The sequence below is a fragment of the Opisthocomus hoazin genome, chromosome 7 (genome assembly GCF_030867145.1).
Source record: "Opisthocomus hoazin isolate bOpiHoa1 chromosome 7, bOpiHoa1.hap1, whole genome shotgun sequence".
Lineage (NCBI taxonomy): Eukaryota > Metazoa > Chordata > Aves > Opisthocomiformes > Opisthocomidae > Opisthocomus > Opisthocomus hoazin.
In genome coordinates, this window is record NC_134420.1 from 33,411,664 (window position 1) to 33,417,663 (window position 6,000).

The following is a 6,000-nucleotide window of genomic DNA, read 5'->3' on the forward strand; positions in this document are numbered from 1 at the left end:
GCCACCCTGTGTAACATGCACCAGCAAGCCTGGCACTTGCAGTCTCGTGGTCTCTTTTTATACTGCCTCCTGCTCATCCTCCTCCCTTCCCTTTCCTTCACCAAAGTGTCTCTAATCTTCTTTGCTTGGTTAATCTACTTATTTTTATTGCGCTGTAGAAACCTACTGAAGGGCTGACAGCCCCGCAGTAAACATATGGGCTGTGCAGCAAAAGCCAGAGCAATAATGAGACTCTATGCAGCCTGCCCATAGAAGAACAGCCTTCATCTGAAGGTTTCTCTTGGGAATCCCTTGCAGTGCCCATTAAAGTACAAAGAAATCTCTTCAAGCCAGGCAGACGCCTACTCCAGTCTTGCACACCCAGTCCCAAGAGCACAGCCTGACTTTCGTCTTACATATACTGAGGTAAGCAAGCTTACAGCAATATAAGCCAAGTGCAGGCAAAGAAGAGAACTAGCCTCAGTTTCTCTTCCTCTCTCCTAATCTTATGTTTGGGCAAGGTAGAAGGAACAAAACACAAATTTTCTTTTTTTCAGGAGAAGGTCTGTCCAACAGCTAACTCCACAACAGCCTGTACCCCATCTTCTGTTGAAGGAGTGCACAAAGGTTATCACAATCAGTGGCAACCACAGTTACTGGGCCATGTACCACTTCAAGGTGGCTTGTGTTCTGTTAGTGACATACAGGCTAGAGACTTTAAACCCTGGTCCCATTCACCTCCTGGAGTCATTTCAGCTTACCAGTAACATTGGCCCCAGAAGTTAAATGCCAGATGACCTACCAAAGTGGTTCCCAAGCCACTTCCATGCCATTGCCAGGTGCTGCCTGAACACACAAAAACTTCTTCCCAGACACAAGTGCACCCACACCAGAGTCTCGAATTGCTGCTGAACACCACAATGAAGCTGCGAGAATCAGGACTGAGACACACCGGTCTGACCATACACTGATTACTCAGGTCACACCAGGATGATCCCAGCAGCCACAAGGGATTGAAAGAGTCTGGCCGACTCTCTGAAGTTTGACCCAGACTTTCTTTTGTATCCAGTTAATTAATGCATTTGCCTAGACAATAAGAATCATTAATTAGCCAGGGATCCGATGTAACAATATTATCCTTGAGAAATTAATTTGCCTGAAAAGGTGTTATTGCATGTGGCTCCCCAGGAAAGAACCCGTGCAATTTAGTACAGACTGTCTGGTCAGAGGGCATAGACCACAGCAGAGACAAGAATACAGGCTTGCCCTTGGATAACTTGCAAAGTAAGGACAGAAAAGAGTGTCTGTCTCCTTCCTCTGCACATCAGGGACATTTCCTCCAGGCTGAGTCTTTTCAAAAGCCCTCAGCCTGTTCTACACACATACATAAATGTACGGTCTCATTTGCTGTATACCACATCCAGACATGGATCTGGCCTCACTGTATTCACCTCACAGAATTATGTTCCAGTGCACAGACCTGCATAATGGCCTTTATTCTTGCATGCTGTTTCGACAATTCCAGTTCCCTTAGAAATGACCTAGGTAAGATCCTGTAGTCCCATACATTCAATACCAGCTTGAGAGAGAATACATGTGTTCACATGCATAGCTCCTAAAAATACACTTTTCCTTCATTTTTCTCCATAAAACGTTACTTTTTTTCAGCTACGGAGAGTTTCAGACACTTCATCCCACAACTCATTCCCCCTTTTTGCCTGCCAGGCTCAGAGAAATGAAGCTCTTTCTTCCAGGGAATTTTACATCTCATCCAGCACTGGATGAAAACACTGCTGGACCCTGGCCAAGCTCTGACAGCGTTCAAAGGCCTGGGGCTTCTCACAGCTGGAGGTTAAAGAGTCGCTCACAAAGCCAGCCATCCTCCTGCCTCTCACACAAGTGCACCAGTGGGCCCCTCTCATGCTGGCAGATGGAGCGCCTTGCACCGCACTTTAAAATGAGCAGAAAGAGTGACATCCTTCAGATGAAAAGAGAGTGGGAGAATCTAAACATAATTAGAATATGTCCTAAAGTCCTTGAAGAAATATTTGCACTGGCTGTCAGCCCAGATCCCACGTGATGCTCATGGCACTGGAATAGGCTGGAACACGTTGCAGCATTACAAAACAACAGGTCTTCATTAGTGAGGAATCTTCCCTGTCTCCACAACTGTACACACTGCACCCAAACATTTTAAATCAAGCAGAACTACAATGAGGCATAAAGGGAGTGCCACAGAGGCCATTTACTTGGATATTAGTAATTGATACATCACCTCTCACTATCTTTCTTACTCTCAAAATTATTTAAGTTGCCTTGGATACAGACAGAATCTTGGCAACAGAAATTGGGTAAGAGGCACTGCTGAAATAACAATGTGAAATGAAAACAAGGAGTAGCACGAGAGGAGTTTCTAACAAAGAAAGATGGGAATCATTACTAGGGTTGTTTGATTCAAAATATTCTTTAATGAAATAAGAAGTAGGAATTAGAAACATGCTCATGAAAATTGCAGTGGGAGAATGATGCAAAAGTCACTAGAGCTAGAGAAATACAGCAACGAGACTCTAACATGAACTTTAGATTGTTACCTTGATTCAATGCCGGACTCTCCTGTTGCAGAAGAACTGGAGGCAGAGGCAAACACCAACCAGAGTGAATTCGTCTGGGAAAAATACAGAACAGCGTACCTCAGAAAAACAATTCAAACCACAAGAATTCCGTGCACAAGGACAAACAGCAAACAGCAGTGTTGGGAGAATCGGGGAAATGGCATGTTAGACAGAAATCTGTGACACAACATAGCAGGGGAAAATAATAAAGCACTGATGGGCTGTATTACATAGAGGCATTACACCACAGGGCGATGAAGTACCTTCAGCTTCTCTCTCCCTCCCTCTCTCCACCTCACTGGAGGTGAAATGTAATGTTTAATTCTGGACATCTTCTTATAAAGGGGCCAAAAAAAGTTTGAAACCTAGAGAGGTGCCCAGAGAAGATGCTGATTTTTAAAAATGCGGACTCTAGGAACCAGGTTTGGGAAGCAGGATTGAAAACTGCATGGCAAGGTATTTCTAGGACTGTTTTGCAGTCATGTCCAGGTCCTCTGCACATTCTAGGGAGGACAGCTCAGCTGGAACAATGCTTCTGTAATTATTAAGGGCCAGACTGTGCAACTGTCATTTTGAAAGCACCAGTGATTTCTACACACTCAGCCAAACGGTACCTGTCTGGTCATTTCATAGCCCTGTTAAATCAGGAAAACTTGGCATTAAACCTCTCACTACAGTACACACTGTGCACATTGAGAGACACCATTGCTAAATCTATCAGCCCTCTACTGTGTGTTCCTCCTCTATCCCACCTTTCCCTCACACGCATGGATTTGAGATATACGGAAGCAGGAAAGGCAGAGCTAACGGAGAACAAAACAGGGGAGCAAGCACTGGGAACACCCACTCCTGCTTTTGTGGATGGCAGCAGAACTGTAGGAAGTGGCACAGGTGGAAGCGACGCTTCCGGTGCTTCGCCTAACGGCCAGGCGCTCCCACAGCCAACTGCAACACCGTACCCAGCTGTGCTGGTTTCAGCACCAGAAGCAAGTGAGAGGATGAGGCTGCCAAGCCAAGGACGGCTCATGTCAGACATGCTTCTGTCTTCTTCACCAGCCTCCGAGCCAAAGAGAATCAACCATTCCTCTCGCCCAGAGGCACATGCAAGCCAGAACAGCAGGTTTCCCATCGCGTACATACCTCTGAGAGTCTGAGGAGGAGACGCAAAAAACATGGCCTTTACGCACCTGTCAAAGCACACCACAGGCATTCCCATTTCTAGCTTATTTCAAAGCGGTCCTGGGAACATTTGTAGAATAAACTAGTAAGCTACCTCACTCTCTCTCTGGGGTTTTTGCAGCAACACAAGGGGTACAATTCACTAACCTAGATTTTTAAATGGGAAGAAAAAACTGCAAACCCCAACAAGAATGGCTTTTAAATAACTGCTCAAGCTGACAAAGCAAACCACTTGGTATAAACCCTGCGGAAAAAGTACAGCTACAAACCACACACCTGATCTTCTCAGGCACATACGTATGTTGCTGTATCTATTTCTAGTTTTGTCAGCCACAGACATCAATACCCAATGTAACATTCACAGAACCGTAGCCGGAGACAGCACTTCGCTATCTCACAGCAGCTAGTGGAGGTTATCATCCCCAGCTAGCAATGGTCACTCTTTTACAACTGATTTTTTTTTTTTTTAATAGGTTGAGCGTGTCACTAACTCTAGTGATAGTGTTAGAGCTCTCCACGCTGTTTTCTCTCACAGCATTTTCACTTCTCCCTGGTTTATCCCCAGTGGCATCTCTAGCAGCCAGTGCAGCGTGCGCAAGCTCTGTGCTTCATCATCTACAAAGTCCACTTGGGTAAATGCATTACGTAAACAAACTCATTACAAGATTAAGCATAAAGACCTCTCATCTCTGTAATTATAGTAAAACCATTTGAAAAAAACCCCAGCACTAAAGACCAAGCAGCACCTGGAGGCACTGACCATTCCTGTAACAGAAAGTGGGAGACATTTGTATCCAGCTGTTCAATTTGTTTCTAATAAAAGACAAACACCATTGCTATGCATGTCAGAATATTCAGCGCTGTGTAAGACATTGATATAACGATGATCTCATCCTGCAGAGCTTAGAGACTATTGATAAAATCTGCTTTCTTATTAGAACATGAAATTTAATTTTAGCTAGTATTATAAGTATTAATCACATCTTAGGCAATTTAGCAGAACTTGAGCTAGATGTAAAATGACATGATTTATGGGTTTTGATCTAAAATACTGCACCAAAAGGATACCCACCCAAAATTATGATCAAAATCCTTGACAAAAATCAAAATAACATGCCTCAATATTGTAAGCATCTACAGAGGTATGAATGAATACAGAGTTACTTTTTTGCATTCAGCATCCATCTACTCACCAGTCAGATCAAAGTATTTAAGAACTAATTTAGCATAATACAGCTCATTAAAGAAAAATTGATACCTTTAACAGAGTTATCCCCAAACTGGGTTGATTTCTTGCTAAAAAACCAACTGGATAGCGTAAATACCAAACAGTGATAGGTTGCTTATATGAGCTGAAACAAACCCCTCTACTAGCATTTTTACCATCTAAAAAGGGGAAGAAATAGTTGCCCCATGCCATAAAATTATTGAAGATTTGTGGTGAAAAAACTTCCAAAGTGGGACAAAGTGTTGAATCCTTCAGCTTAAATAAAGCAGTGAAAAATCTGAATTACTATTTTTAAATGATAAGAATGTCTCAAAATAGAAGCTGTTCTAAAATAAGAACTTTGTTTCATCCTGAGTGTCAAATTGCAATGTTTCCAAAGCCCCTCCGAACGGTAACACAAACCTTTCTGCTGGGAAGACATCCTCCATCCCACCCAACCAGTCTTCTGCTAAGGACACTATACAGGACTCCTCCTGGGGACCACACGGCACGGGTTGAGAGGATTTCGTCCCCACACCAGGCTCCTTGGCCTGTGCTCCAGCTCGGGGGTGTTCACTGCTCAGTCCCCACAGTGCCTGAACCCAACAATGTGAAAAGGAAGGGGAAAGAGGAAGAAACCCCTTTCCCCCATCCCTTGGTGCAGATGGGGGTCAGCCAGCACCTCCACAGCCTGCAAGGGCAGATCAAACGTACCGGACTCGAATGATGGCCCAGGCAACTCAGTGAGCAAGACACCCTGAGGTGTAATGAGATCTGATGAAAAGGTTTAGAGGTAGCACCAGGCATCAAACAAAAGTCACCAAAGGGGTAGTTAGCTGTTCAAAACTGCTAAAACTGCTACAGCATTTCAGCCAAAAGCGTTGCAGAATTCTTGCAGTAACTGGCCAGCTTCCCTCTAATGCCAGGAACTTGTCTACAGACAGGGACAGGAATAGTAGGCAATGGTTTGTCTGACACATCTTTCCATGTCATGTCGAACTAAGAGCTGCTGGAAAAGAGGGG